This window comes from Ornithorhynchus anatinus, chromosome X1, assembly GCF_004115215.2.
Source record: "Ornithorhynchus anatinus isolate Pmale09 chromosome X1, mOrnAna1.pri.v4, whole genome shotgun sequence".
NCBI lineage: Eukaryota > Metazoa > Chordata > Mammalia > Monotremata > Ornithorhynchidae > Ornithorhynchus > Ornithorhynchus anatinus.
In genome coordinates, this window is record NC_041749.1 from 2,666,194 (window position 1) to 2,681,334 (window position 15,141).

A 15,141-nucleotide genomic window follows, 5' to 3' on the forward strand; every position below is an offset into this window, starting at 1 on the left:
CTCAGAACTCCCAAACGATATGGGAGAGTGCACAGCTTCAAAACAATCGATTTGATGAAACATTTCTTTGGCTGGATCGAGATCCCGCTTAAAGAAATCAAGCCTCACTTCAATATTTACTGGTAGGTAGCAAACTCAGCCGGAGTGAATTCAGTCTGACAGTGGTATTCAGATTGTGACGATTACGTCTGCCTCAAAAACATCCAAATATTTTCAGCAGTGACTCAGATTGTATGCCAGCACTGAATTTGGCTACCTAGGCGACGGTACACATTGTCCAATAACGCAAGGAGAGACAGAAAGTGAAAATATCAACTCTAGAGTGCAAATATGTCTTCCAGGAGACCGACAGACAATATGCGGTGCCAAAATGCTATTAATAGACAAATTAAATTGAATGTCTATAGACCAATTGCATCCAACCTTTTCTACGTCTGGGAGACCTTGACTTACCTCAGGTGTCCCATGCAACTTCTACATCCTTAATTAGTATTATACTCCAAGAACGTATTTCCAAGAAAAAACTCTAAACCCTCAGTCTGTCGTCCGGTCCGAGCAACGATTGTGACATAACGATTTTTCTGTGGAGGACCTATGAGGAGAAACTGGACAGCAGACAAGCAGTGTGGCCTAGTGGAAAGAGCTCGGGCGTGGGAGTCTGTAAGTCCGTTGTGCGCAGGGATTGTCTTTATTGCTGTATTGTACTTTCCACACGCTTAGTACAGTGCTCTGTACACAGTAAGTGCTCAATAAATGCGAATGAATGAAGGAATGATTCAGAGGACCTGGGTTCTAGTCCTGGCTCTGCCACTCATCTGTTGTGTGAGTTTGAGCGAGTCGCTTCACTTCTCTGTGCCTCAGTTACCTCATCTGTAAAATGGGGATTAAAACTATGTGCCCCACGTGGGACGACCAGATCACCTTGTATCCCCCCAGCACTTAGAGCAGTGCTTTGCACATAGTAAGCGTTTAACAAATGCCACCATTATTATTGGATTATTGTGTCAGCCTTCTCTCTCATCTCCCTTCCTCCTGTCTCTCCCCGCTCCGGTCTATTCTTCACTCAGCTGGCCGGCTCAACTTCCTGCAGAAACGCTCTGGGCCTGTCACTCCTCTTCTTAAAAACCTCCAGTGGTTGCCTATCGACCTCTGCACGAAACAAAAACTTCTCACTCTAGGCTTCGAGTCTCTCCATCCCCTCGCCCCCTCCTACCTCTCCTCCCTTCTCTCTCTCCACCGCCCACCCCGCACGCTCCGCTCCTCCGCCGCCCACCTCCTCACCGTCCCCCGTTCTCGCCCAACCCGCCGTCGACCCCCGGGCCACGTCCTCCCGCTCTCCCGGAACGCCCTCCCTCCTCACCTCCGCCAAACTCATTCTCTTCCCCTCTTCGAAACCCTACTTAGAGCTCACCTCCTCCGAGAGACCTTCCCAGACTGAGCTCCCCGTTTTCCCTCTGCTCCCTCTGCTTCCCCTCTACCCCCCCTTCACCTCCCCTCAGCTAAGCCCTCTTTTCCCCCCTTTCCCTCTGCTCCTCCCCCTCTCCCTTCCCCTCAGCACCGTACTCGTCCGCTCAACTGTATATATCTTCATCACCCTATTTATTTTGTTAATGAGATGTACATCACCTTTTTTCTATTTATTTGCTATTGTTTTAATGAGATGTTCATCCCCTTGATTCTATTTATTGCTATTGTTTTTGTCCTTCCGTCTCCCCCGATTAGACCGTGAGCCCGTCAGAGGGCAGGGACTGTCTCTATCTGTTACCGATTTGTCAATTCCAAGCATTTAGTACAGTGCTCTGCACATAGTAGGCGCTCAATAAATACTATTGAATGAATGAATAATAATGTAAGTATTTGTTAAGTGCTTACTATGTGCAGAGCACTGTTCTAAGCACTGGGGTAGATACAGGGTAATCAGGTTGTCCCACGTGAGGCTCACAGTTCATCCCCATTTTACAGATGAGGTAATTGAGGCCCAGAGAAGTGAAGTGACTTGCCCACAGTCACACAGTTGACGAGTGGCAGATCTGGGATTCGAACCCATGACCTCTGACTCCCAAGCCCGGGCTCTTTCCACTGAGCCACACTGCTATTCTACATGCATCCAAGGGCCTATCTGTATGTGCTCACCACGGGCAAGGGTTTATCAGCCGCCTACATCAGTTTTAGAAGTACTAAAGCACACTTGGAGAGAACCTGGCCATCAGGTTTGAATCGCAAGGGGCAGCTAATCTCACGTAGCATCCCTCCGCCACTGCTCTGCGAACGTGTTGCTATCTCTGATCGAAGGAACCGAACGTCTTCCCAGAACCGAAGGGTTCAGAATTCCTGGGAGTAGGCCACACATTAGAATGGTGAAATCCAGGATTCCGCATTTCCGGCAATCCTAAATTAGAATGTATCAGAGTGGGGACAGTAGCCCATGTGAGAAAGGGTGAATCATTTGGATACCGGATACTGGGAAAAGACAAGCTCTAAGGATAGTTTAGGATTAGACCGAAGATGACAAAAGCAGATCTCCGGCTTCTGCCTCCCCATCTGCCAGACAAAGGTCAGTACCCAGAGCTTGCATTTCATCTCACCAAAATTCCGGTTTCCAAAGTCTCTGGTGCCCAGGGAATGTGTTCAAAGACAGAATAATCTTTTCTGCTTAGGCAGAGAAGCATCCTCGCCTAGTTAACGGAAAGAGAGCAGGCCTGGGAATGAGGAGACCTGAGTCTTAATTCCCAATCTGCTACTTGCCTGCTGCATATCCCGTAAAGAAAGACACTTTACTCTTTTGTACCTCAGTTTCCTCCTCTGTAAAGTGGGGATTCAATTCCTGTTCTCCCTCCTCCCTTCTCCCTTAGCCTCTGAGCCCCAACTGGAACTGACTGCTTCTAATACATAATAATAATAATGTTGTTATTTGTTAAGCGCTTACTATGTGCAGAGCACTGTTCTAAGCACTGGGGTAGATACAGGGTCATCAGATTGTCCTACATGAGGCTCGCAGTCTTCATCCCCATTCTACAGATGAGGTAACTGAGACACAGAGAAGTGAAGTGACTTGCTCACAGTCACACAGCTGACAAGTGGCAGAGCCGGGATTAGAACCCGTGACCTCCCGACTCCCAGGCCCGGGCTCTAGCCACTACGCCACTCTGCTTCTCATGCTTCTTGATACATCTACCTCAGTGCTTACTGCAGTGCTTGGCACTGTGGTAGATGCCACAAATACCCCAATTAGTGCTAACCTGGGAAACTGTTGCCGGAGGACATGAATTCTTACATATTTTTCCTTCCTTCCTTCCTTCCTTCCTTCCTTCCTTCCTTCCTTCCTTCCTTCCTTCCTTCCTTCCTTCCTTCCTTCCTTCCTTCCTTCCTTCCTTCCGTCCGTCCTTCCTTCCTTCCTTCCTTCCTTCCGTCCTTCCGTCCTTCCGTCCTTCCGTCCTTCCGTCCTTCCGTCCTTCCGTCCTTCCGTCCTTCCTTCCATTTATCGAGCACCTACTGTGTGAAGACCACCGTACTAAGGTTGGGAAAGTATAATACGGCAATAAATAGTGCCATTCCCACAACTCGCAATGAGCTTACAGTCTAGAGGCGAGGAGACCGACATCAATAAAAAATGAATAAAATTACAGCTATGTACATAAGTGCTATGGGGCTGGGAGAGGGGAAGAGCGAAGGGAGCAAGTCAGGGTGATGCAGAAGGGAGTGGGAGGTGAGGAAAAGTGGGTCCTGGTCTGGGAAGGCCTCTTGGAGATGTGAATTCAAGAAGACTTTGAAGCGGGGAGAGCAACTGTTCGTTAGATTTGCGGAGGGAAATCATCCCAGGCCAGAGGCAGAACTTGGGCTAGGGATCGGCTGCGAGACAGGCGAGGTCAAGGCCGGTTCATTCATTCATTCATTCAATGGTATTTATTGAGCGCTTACTATGTGCAGAGCACTGTACTAAGCGCTTGAAATGAACAATTCGGCGACAGAGACAATCCCTACCCAATGAAGGGCTTACAGTCTAATCAGGGGAGACAGCCTAATCGGGGGAGAAGGTGAGAAGTGAGAAGGTTGGCAGCAGTAGAGGAGCAAAGTGTGCAGGCTGCGATGGAGGAGGAGAGAAGCGAGGTGAGGTAGGAGGGGGCAAAGTGGTGGACTGCTTTAGAACCAACGGTGAGGAGTTTTTCATTGATACGGATGTGGATGGGCAACCACTGGAGTTTTTTGAGGAGCGGGGTGACGTGTCCTGAATGTTTATGTAGAAAAATGATGCCATTATCAACTTCTCTTACTCCTCTTCTTCCTCCATCTCCTGTTTCTCATCCTTGTCCTCCTCTTCCTTCACCCTCTTCCTCTTCCTTTTTTTCCTTAATGTTTTCTGGTAAATGTTGAGCACTTCCTATGTGCCAGGCACTGTCCTAAGCTCTGGGTTAGATAAAATGTAATCGAGTTAGACGCAGTCCACATCCCACGTGGGGCTCACGATAATAACGTTGGTATCCGTTAGGCGCTTATTATGTGCCGAGCACTGTTCTAAGCGCTGGGGGAGGTACAGGGTGATCAGGTTGTCCCACGTGAGGTTCACAGTTAATCCCGTTTTACAGGTGAGGTAAGTGAGGCACAGAGAAGCGAAGTGACTTGTCCAAGGTCACACAGCCGATAAGTGGCAGAGCCTGGCCTAGAACCTAGGTCCTTTTGACTCCCACGCCAACGGGAGGTCTACTACGCATAAACGCTCCTCATTCTCCTCCTTTTCCTCCCCCTCCTTCTTCTTATTATGACATTTATTAAGCACTTACTAGATGCTAAGTGCTGTGATAGGCAAAGGAATCATCTTGGACACATTCTCTTTCCCTCACAGGGTTTCATTATATTCATTTTTGTTATCCTCGCTATCGTCGTTATCGTTTCACATGTATTGATCCCAGATCACTCCAGACAAATCTGTTTACTTCAGGACACCGTTCAAATGTGGACAGTAATAATTGTTGCTTTCCTTAAAAGATCTACCTGTTTTGTCTGGCCATGTTGACAGTAAACTTACCAAAGTGAACTTTGTATGTCTTTGTATTTCATAGCTCCAAATATTCTGTCAATACTCATTAAATATTATACATGAGTAAAGTAAAAATGTTCAACAACTGCATTTTTATCAAGTAATTATGAGTTTTGGTAATAGCGAGATGATTGTACATAGGGATGATCACTATAATTAGCTTAAATTTTACCTAAAGATGTTTGGAGAAAATTGTGGCCAATTTTCTCAGCTATTCATTCATGATTAACTTCAGAATACACAGGATCTCGGGGTGGAAAGCAACCCTGGAATTTCAGGCCCAAATACTGTCTATTTAGCTTTTATCATTTCATCACGGGGAAGAAAAAAGAGAGTTCTAAAAAAAAAGCTTCTAAAAGCACTCTAACTCAGCGCTAGAAGTAAATAGCGCTCATTTTAGCAATCATTGTCATAGATTTCTGTTAAAGAAAGAAAAATATCAGAGCAAGTAATTTTTATCCTCATCAAAGTTGCTATTTGAACTGTGAAAAGTCTCTTTCAGTCACAAGCATTATCTTTTATAGTGAATTCTACACAAAGCCTGCCATTCCAGCATTATTCATTTTAAAGAGAAGCTAGGGCGGTTTTAATATACTTAGGTTCGTGGCCATAAAAGTGATCATTTATCCCTTTCTCCATATTTCTAAGTTATTTCCATAGATCGATATTGTTTTCCAAAACCACGGTTCATTTATTTGAACGCCTTGTTTATTGGAATTATACTGGATAAAATAGTAGAAGAAGCAGCCTGGTTTAGTGAAAAGAGCTCGGGCTTGGGAGTCAGAAAGTCATGGGTTCTAATCCCGGCTCCGCCACCTGTCTGCTGTGTGACCTTGGGCAAGTCACTTAGTGTCTCGGTGCCTCAGTTCCCTCATCTGTAAAATGGGGATTAAGACCGTGAGCCCCACATGCGACAACTTGATTACCCCGTATCTACCCCGGCGCTTAGAACAATGCTTGGCATAGAGTGAGCACTTAACAAATACCGTAATTTTTATCATTCGAACTGATTATATTTCTGAAGCACCCCCTGTGTTCAAAGTACTGTGTTCAAAGATAATAATAATGATAATGTTGGTATTTGTTAAGCGCTTACTGTGTGCAGAGCACTGTTCTGAGCGCTGGGGTAGACACAAAGGAATCAGGTTGTCCCACGTGGGGCTCACAGTCTTAATCCCCATTTTCCAGATGAGGTAACTGAGGCACAGAGAAGTGAAGTGACTTGCCCACAAGTCACACAGCTGACAAGTGGCAGAGCGGGGATTCGAACCCATGACCTCTGACTCCAAAGCCCGGGCTCTTTCCACTGAGCCACGCTGCTTCTCCAAGATATACAGGATCCAGATGGGCCTTACGGGCCAAGTTGGAGAGAGAACAGGTATTGCATCCCCATTTTGCAGAGGAGGGAACTGAGGCACAGAGCAGTTAGGTGACTTGATCAAGGTCACACTGCAGGTAAAGTGGCTGAGCCAGAATTAGAACCCAGGGACCTGGTGAAGTCAATAAATACGTTGGAATGAATGAATGAAATCTGCTGAATGTGCCTCCAGAACCACAGGTGGTTCTAAAATGATTGTGGCTAATCAGTGTCATCAAAATTCTGTAGCCGATCAGGAAATATTCAGCACAGTGTTACCCTCGCGACAGCTTGGAGAACCAGGAGTTTCAACGATTATATAAAATAGGGACAAGGCTGCCCACAAGCAAAGAGGCTGTGTTCGCTGACCTTTGATTGACCCTTGATCTTTGGCTACATATGGTTCCCATAAAATGATCCCAGACTTTTGTCCTGGGGTAGTTCAGATTAGCTATCTGATTCATTCCAGAAGCCGATCCGACCTGAATCTCTGTTCTTGGACCTTGAAACTGTGACTCTGATTTGCAGTACTCTTGCCTGATCTGCTGGCAGATCTCTAACCTTACCCTTACAACTTGGACTTGATTTCCTTGTTTTGACTTAGCCAACTAGCCACCGCCTACCTCCGAGCGTCTCCATTTATGTCATTTAAACCCCAGGGGCCACGTGCACACACAAACGTGCACATGACATACACACATGTTCACAAACACACACATTAAACCCCCCCCACACACACACCACGTCGAGCACCCACTGGGTGCAATGCATTGGACTAAGCACTTGGGAAGTACGACTAGGGAAGCAGCGGGGCTCAGTGGAAGGAGCACGGGCTTGGGAGCCAGAGGTCCTGGGTTCGAATCCCGGCTCTGCCACTTGTCCGCCGTGTGACTGCGGGCGAGTCACTTCACTTCTCTGGGCCTCGGTTAGCTCATCTGTAAAATGGGGATGAAGACTGTGAGCCTCATGTGGGACAACCTGATTACCCTGTATCTACCCCAGCGCTTAGAACGGTGCTCTGCACATAGTAAGTGCCTAACAAATACCGACATTGTTATTATTACAAAACAAAGAGGTTCCCTGACCCCAAGGATTTACCGTCTGGATTCCCCTCATCATTGTGAATACCGCTGTCCATTCATTCATTCAATCACTAGTAATTACTGGGTGCTTACTGTGTGCAGAACATTGGACTGAGCAGTTGGAAAAGCATGCCGTAATAGAGCTGGTAGACGATTTGATATAGTCAGATGGAAGAAAAGGCAAATAGGATTTGATGCAAATTAGATAAAATTATACAGATACGGCCTTCAAATCGCAAATAGTGAAAATGCAGAATAGTCCAAGCCTATGAGCCTTTATCTCAGTGGAGTGAACTCCTAGAGTGATCGGTCTTTCAGGGGAATAGAGGTTAACAGGGAAGACCTCACTGAGAGTAAAAGGAGAAAAGAGAGAGAGACCAAATATAGAGCATTTATGCTCCCACCTCACACAGAATTTATGCACATGTCTTGAAACTCTGTTGCTTCTCCCTACCTGTAATTTCTTTGAACGTCTATCTCTCCCACTAGACAGTAAGATCGACGAGGCCAGGGGTCATGTCTACCAACTATTGTACTCTCCTGAGTACTTAATACAGTGCTCTGTACAGAGTAAGTGCTCAATAAATACCAGCGAGTGATTGCTAAGTGCTCTTAGGGTGCAAATAGAATGTGTCATCCATGCAAACTAGTTTGCCCAGGATGTTGAGACGGATGTTAATCCTCTAAAATAATTTAAATGAAATCAACTCTGCTTTCTTGGCTTTTCCCTTTCTTTTACCTATTCACACTCATCTGTTACTGCCCATGGAAGAATGTACTTGTTCTATGGCAGAAAGATGTCCTTCCCTTCTGACATTACATTCTCTTTTCTCTGATTTTTTTTCTCTCCCGGCTTCTGTATGGATTATCCGTGACGTCTCTGAAGCAGTCTCTGGGGACAGGTTGTCCAGCCCTGACATTACTGAACCCTTAAGATCACCTCCCCAAAGGACCCTGGCTTTTGATTGCTATTAAATCCACGCATTATGCAGAATCATCAGTCAGGACCCGCTACTGGATACAGTTCTGCTTTAGCTACTCCACCTGACTTTAAGTTTTAGGACGGAGCCAGGAGGTGCAGGGATGGTTCTGATCTCTGTGATTGAAAAGTCCTGAGCATTCCTCTTTGTGGAGATTTTGAAATGCACAGCGACCTGTGCGATTTTCCCAATCAGGCGCGCTCTTGATGGCGTGAAGGCCACAATCATGAGTTTTGTATCGGTCGGCAGTTGGTGTATTATCTATGCTCACTCCCATGCACTTGTGAAGGATGCCAGTAATGCTTCTGTTGAAGATTTTCCAATCATCTCTTCCTTCTTTTACTGGTCTGTGGAGAAAATATCCATAATGGGGTGCAGTTGAGAGATTTTGCTTGTCCCTCCCTGAGGTTGCCTTGGAAACAGACTGGTGGGTAACAGCTTTTCCCTTCATTAGCAGAGAGACCGAACATTTAGAGTTGATTTTCTCCTCTGTCCCTATTGCTATTTATGCCACTTAAGGGAAGGATGAAAAATCTTATCCCATTTGTTCAGAATAGAAATGACATATTTTGGCAGGGTTCCTGGGTATGAAATCTTAGCAGAAAATGCATGGTTCGGGGATTAAAGCCAATTCACAGAAGCTATCTCTCCAGTACAGCATTCTGGTCTCAGTATTTCTTTGAATATCCCTCCATTTAATGACTCAATATCACATAGCTTATGCTTATCCACATCTCGAATCAATGCTTCGATATGCAGAATGCCGAAATAAGGTTCCCTTATCGGACGGTTCTTTTTTTTTTAATTTCATTCATCTATGTTTATTTGGGTCTTAAATGGACCCCACTTTTTATTTTTAGCAACTCAGAGAATGGATCAGGGACTTACAAATGTGAAGAACCCCTCCTTGGGTAAAATAATAAACGGAGGTAGAACTCCGGGCAAGAAGGATTAGGGAGGAAAGGGGAAGAGAGGGCAAAGACAAGGAAAGAAAGTCCTGGGGAAAGTTGGAGCAGCTTCTTCAGGTGGTTACAGGTTAATATGCCCAGATTGAGCCCCTACTGCTCGAAGTGAGTGTAGGCAGAATTCTAATAAAAGAATCCATAAATGAAACTATGCTCCCACTCCCACATGCTCTCACCCAATACACAACTTAGAATATCAGCGTCGAATAAGATGGTCCATCGAGGGCCCTGGTTCCTTAGCTGAGACCCTCCATCCCTCCGTGGTGCCCCCAGGGACCACCTTGGACATAGTTACGCATGGCCTCCGGCGGAAGAAACGAAGGGCACACAAACAGCAGCGGCAGCAGCTAACCAGCTGGGCATACGTGGTAGCAAAAAGAGGCTCCAACATTTCTGTTTTCTTGTTCACAGGAGAGATGTTTTTCTTCTCTACATTTTCCCTTCGTGTATGAAGAACAGGGATCCTTCGGTGGGAAGCATAAGAAGTGTCCCAAATGCGGGGCCGACCTGTGCTCCCAGTAGATTGTCCTCAGAAACTAGGGGAGGCTGCGTGACCTACCTAGTAATAATAATTAGAATGATTAATGATAATGGTATAGGTTAAGCGCTTACCGTGTGCCAAGCACTGTACTAAGCACTTAGGTAGGTACACTTGGGTAGCCCTTGGGGAAGCAGCGTGGCTCAGCGGAAAGAGCCCGGGCTTCGGAGTCAGGGGTCATGGGTTCGACTCCCGGCTCTGCCGCTTGGCAGCTGTGTGACTGTGGGCGAGTCACTTAACGTCTCTGGGCCTCAGTGACCTCATCTGTAAAATGGGGATTAACTGTGAGCCTCACATGGGACAACCTGATTACCCTGTATCTACCCCAGCGCTTAGAACAGTGCTCTGCACATAGTGAGCACTTAACAAATACCAACATTATTATCATTATTATTATTACAAGGTAATCAGGTTGTCCTCGTGCGGCTCACGGAGAAGCAGTGTGGCTTTGTGGAAAGAGCGCGGGCTTGGGAGTCAGAGGTTGTGCGTTCTAACCCCCGCTCCACCACTTGTCGGCTGTGTGCCTTTGGGCAACTTCTCTGTGCCTCAGTGGCCTCAGTTGTAAAATGGGGATTAAGACTGTGAGCCCCCATATGGGACGATCTGATTACCTTGTATCTACCCCAGTGCTTAGAACAGTGCTTGGCACATAGTAAGCGTTTAACAAATACCATCAATATCATTAATCCCCATTTTACAGATGAGATAACTGAGGCTCAGAAAAGTTAAGCGTCTTGCCCCAGGTCACACAGGAGACAAGCGGCAGAGCCGGGATTACAACACGCATCCTCTGACTAAGCCACGTCGGTGGAAAGAGCCTAGCAGTGGGAGAGAAGAGACCTGGCTTCTAATTCCATTTTGACCGTTGGCCTGCAAAGTGACCTTGGGAGAGTCTCTTAACTTGGGGGAGCACAGGCCTGAGAATCAGAAGGTTCATGGGTTTTAATCCCGGCTCCTCCTCTGGTCTGCTGCCCGTTGTTGGGTAGGGATTGTCTCCATTTGTTGTTGAATCGCAGTTTCCAAGTGCTTAGTATTCATTCAATAGTATTTATTGAGTGCTCACTATGTGCAGAGCACTGTACTAAGCGCTTGCAACGGACAAATCGGTAACAGATACAGTCCCTGCCCTTTGACGGGCTTACAGTCTAATCGGATAGACAGACAAGAACAATAGCAATAATTAAAATCGAGGGGATGAACGTCTCATTAAAACAATAGCAAATAAATAGAATCAAGGGGATGTACATCTCATTAACAAAATAAACAGGGTAAAGAAAATATATACAGTTGAGCGGACGAGCGCAGTGCTGAGGGGAGGGGAAGGGAGAGGGGGAGGAGCAGAGGGAAAGGGGGAAAAGAGGGCGTAGCTGAGGAGAGGTGAAGGCAGGGGTAGAGGGGGAGCAGAGGGAGCAGAGGGAAAAGGGGAGGTCAGTGTGGGAAGGACTCTCGGAGGAGGTGAGCTCTAAGTAGGGTTTTCGAAGAGGGGAAGAGAATGAGTTTGGCGGAGGGGAGGAGGGAGGGCGTTCCGGGACCGCGGGAGGACGTGGCCCGGGGGTCGACGGCGGGTTGGGCGAGAACGGGGGACGGCGAGGAGGTGGGCGGCGGAGGAGCGGAACGTGCGGGGGGGACGGTGGAGAGAGAGAAGGGAGGAGAGGTAGGAGTGGGCGAGGTGATGGACAGCCTTGACACCTAGAGTGAGAAGTTTCTGTTGTGTGCGGAGATTGATAGGCAACCATTGGAGGTTAGTGCTCTGCACACCGTAAGCGCCCAGTAAATACGACTGAATGAAAGAATGAATGCCGAGTGGCTTTGGGCAAGTGATTTAAATACCCTGGCCTCAGTTACCACTTCTGCAAAATGGAGATTCAGACCTTGAGCCCCACATGGGACAGGGATTGTGTCCAACTCGATTTGCTTGTCATCTGACCAAGAGGAAACTCTCTTTTACTGTCCACCCACCGCAACAGAATATCAGTCACCTATTGGTCCTATCGGTCCCGCTCTCACCCACCGAAAGAATTTCACCGCCAAACTCTTGCCCGCATCTCGTCTCGAGTCTGGGACGTCCTCCCTCTTCGTAGCTGACAGATAATTCCTCTCCTCCCCGTCAAAGTCTTACTGAAGGCCCACCTCCTCCAAGAGGCCTTCCCCGACTAAACCTCCTTTCCTCTTCTCCCAATCCCTTCTGCGCCGCCTTTACTCGCTCCCTTTATTCATCCCTGTCCTGGCCCTACAGCACTTTCGTACGTATCTGCGATTTCATTTATTTACGTTCATGTCTGTCTCCCCCTCTGGACTGTAAGCTCATTGTGGGCAGGCGATGTGTCTGTTGTATTGCTATATTGAACCCCCAAGTGCTTAGTGCAGTTCTCGGCACAGAGTAAGCGCTCAGTAAGTACGACTGACTGACTCACTGGTGTATTTGGCTGTGAATGATGGCTCTGCTCCTTGTTACTGAGCCCTCTTCAGCACTGAGCACTCTTAGAGAAGCAGCGTGGCTCAGTGGAAAGAGCACGGGCTTTGGAGTCAGAGATCATGGGTTCGAATCCCGGCTCTGCCACTTGTCAGCTGTGTGACTTTGGTCTAGTCACTTCACTTCTCTGTGCCTCCGTTACCTCATCTGGAAAATGGGAATTGAGACTGTGAGCCCCACGTGGGACAACCTGATTCCCTTGTGTCTACCCCAGCGCTTAGAACAGTGCTCTGCACATAGTAAGCGCTTAACAATAATAATAATAATAATAATAATAATAATAATGCTGGTATTTGCTAACAATATTTATTATTACTATTAATTATTGATATTAATTAATATTAATATACTATTATCATATAATAGTATATTGTAATACTATAATACAATATATTAATTATAATATATAAAATATATAATATTGATTAATATAATAATTATTAATATGATATTAGTATTAATTATTATTATTATTAGTTGTGCAGTTTAGTACTGAAACGGCATGACGTAGTGGATAGAGCACAGGCCTGGGAGTCAGAAGGTCATGGGCTCTAATCCCCGATCTGCTTCTAGTCTGCTGTGTGACCTTGGGCAAGTCACCTCACTTCTCTGGGCCTCAGTTACCTCATCTGTAAATTGGGGATTCATAATAATAATGTTGGTATTTGTTAAGCGCTTACTATGTGCAGAGCACTGTTCTAAGCACTGGGGTAGATACAGGGGAATCAGGTTGTCCCACGTGGGGCTCACGGTCTTCATCCCCATTTTACAGATAAGATAACTGAGGCCCAGAGAAGTGAAGTGACTTGCCCACAGTCACACAGCTGACAAGTGGCAGAGTCGGGATTCGAACCCATGACCTCTGACTCCCAAGCCCGCGCTCTTTCCACTGAGCCACGCTGATTCTCGGATTGAGACTGTGAGCCCCATGTGGGACAGGGATTATATTTAACTTGATTAACTTGTATCTACCCCACCGCTTAGAACAGCGTTTGGCCCATAGTAAGTGTTTAACAAATACCATAATTATTATTATAACTAAGCGATTGGGAAAGTACAATATAACAACAAAGAGACACATTCCTGCCCACAACGACCTCACACTCTAGAGGTGTCAATCGGCGGTATTTATTGAGCACAGACAAAGAAGAAGAAGAATTATGGTATCTGCTAAGTGCTTAGCTCATTGTGGGCAAAAGATGTGTCTTGTGATTGCTACACTGTAGTCTCCCAAGTGCTTAAAACAGTGCTCTGCACCCGGTAAGTGCTCAATAAATATGACTTGAATGAATGAATGAATATGCCAGACAAGTTTCCAAGCACTGGGGTAGATACAAGATAATCGGGTTGGACACAGTTGCCCGTCCCACAGAGACTCACGGTCAGAATCCCCTTTTTAAAGATGAAGTAACTGGAGGTACAGAGAAGTGAAGTGACTCGCCCAAGGTGACGCAGCAGACAAGTGGCGGAGCCAGGATTAGAACCCAGATCCTTCTGACTCCTAGGACCACGCTGCTTCTCTCATGCTACTTACTTTGTGCAGAGCTCTTCTCTCATGCTGCTTACTTTGTGCAGAGCTCTGTACAAACTGAGTGGGAGGGTACAATTCAGCAGACACATTTCATGCCCACAAGGAACTTTCAATCTAAAGATGAGGGTGAATCACCGTGATTTGTTACAGCACCTAGGGTTTTTTTTTTAAATTAAATTAGAACAAAGTAATTTGCTCATATACAGAACCGAAGTACACAAAAGGCCTCATCTACCAAGGTGCAGACCTCTCAAGAAACCATTTCTTGAAACACTGAGCCCAGATCTAGGAACTTCGGCTAAGGGTTACATTCCTACTGCCTTTCCCTGTAGATTTTTTTTTTCCCCGTACTCATATTTTAAATCTTTCTGTGGGGGAAATTCTAATGAACTTGTAGCTCAAAATATCAAATCAATAGCTTCTTTATAAAAAGTTGCCCCAAGCTTTCTATTTTACGGTATGTCTCAGTGATTTCACCTAGCCCTGTCTTGGGTAGGGAAAGTGCCTTATAAGAAGCCGGATCCTAATAGAAAAAGCCAGTCCTGGGTCCGTCACACATTGGCATCCCTCATTCCCCTCCCCTTCTAGTGCAAACAGGAAGGACCTGGCGGCCTTCATTCCTGGGGACAATGGGAATGACTCTCCCGTCTTTTTCCTAGACTCATTTTGAATACTAGATCACAATGACAGACAGCCTGGAGGCAGAGTCCGGGGTCCCTAGTGGAAGTTGATATCTCTTTCTTTGTATAGAATCATCTATTTGTCTTTCCTCACCACCACTGTTGGAAGACAAAAGCATGGCTTCCTGTGATTTAGATGGACAAGACAAAGTAAGAAGCAGTACCAGGCCATTTGTCAGTCTTAAATCTGTTGCACTTTGATGAGTGGGAAACTAGACGGATGCGGGCCCGAGAATGGTCAGGATGGCGTTACCCAGAGATCGGGAAAACCTGCCACTGCGGCTTGCTTTTCTGTTGAGTTTGGGATGGCCGGTTTGGCTCTGGAGGAGGGAACTTGTTCGTCCTCAGGTCAGAGTCGTTATTGAGTTGACGTTCTCAAAGCTCCGTCTCTTTGAGGATGTCTGCGCTGTTTTATTTTTCAACTGAAGTCATTTACTTTATCTCTTCTCTTCCATTTCCTTCAGGAGCTCTCCATGTAGAACTTCAAGGAAATGTAGGTT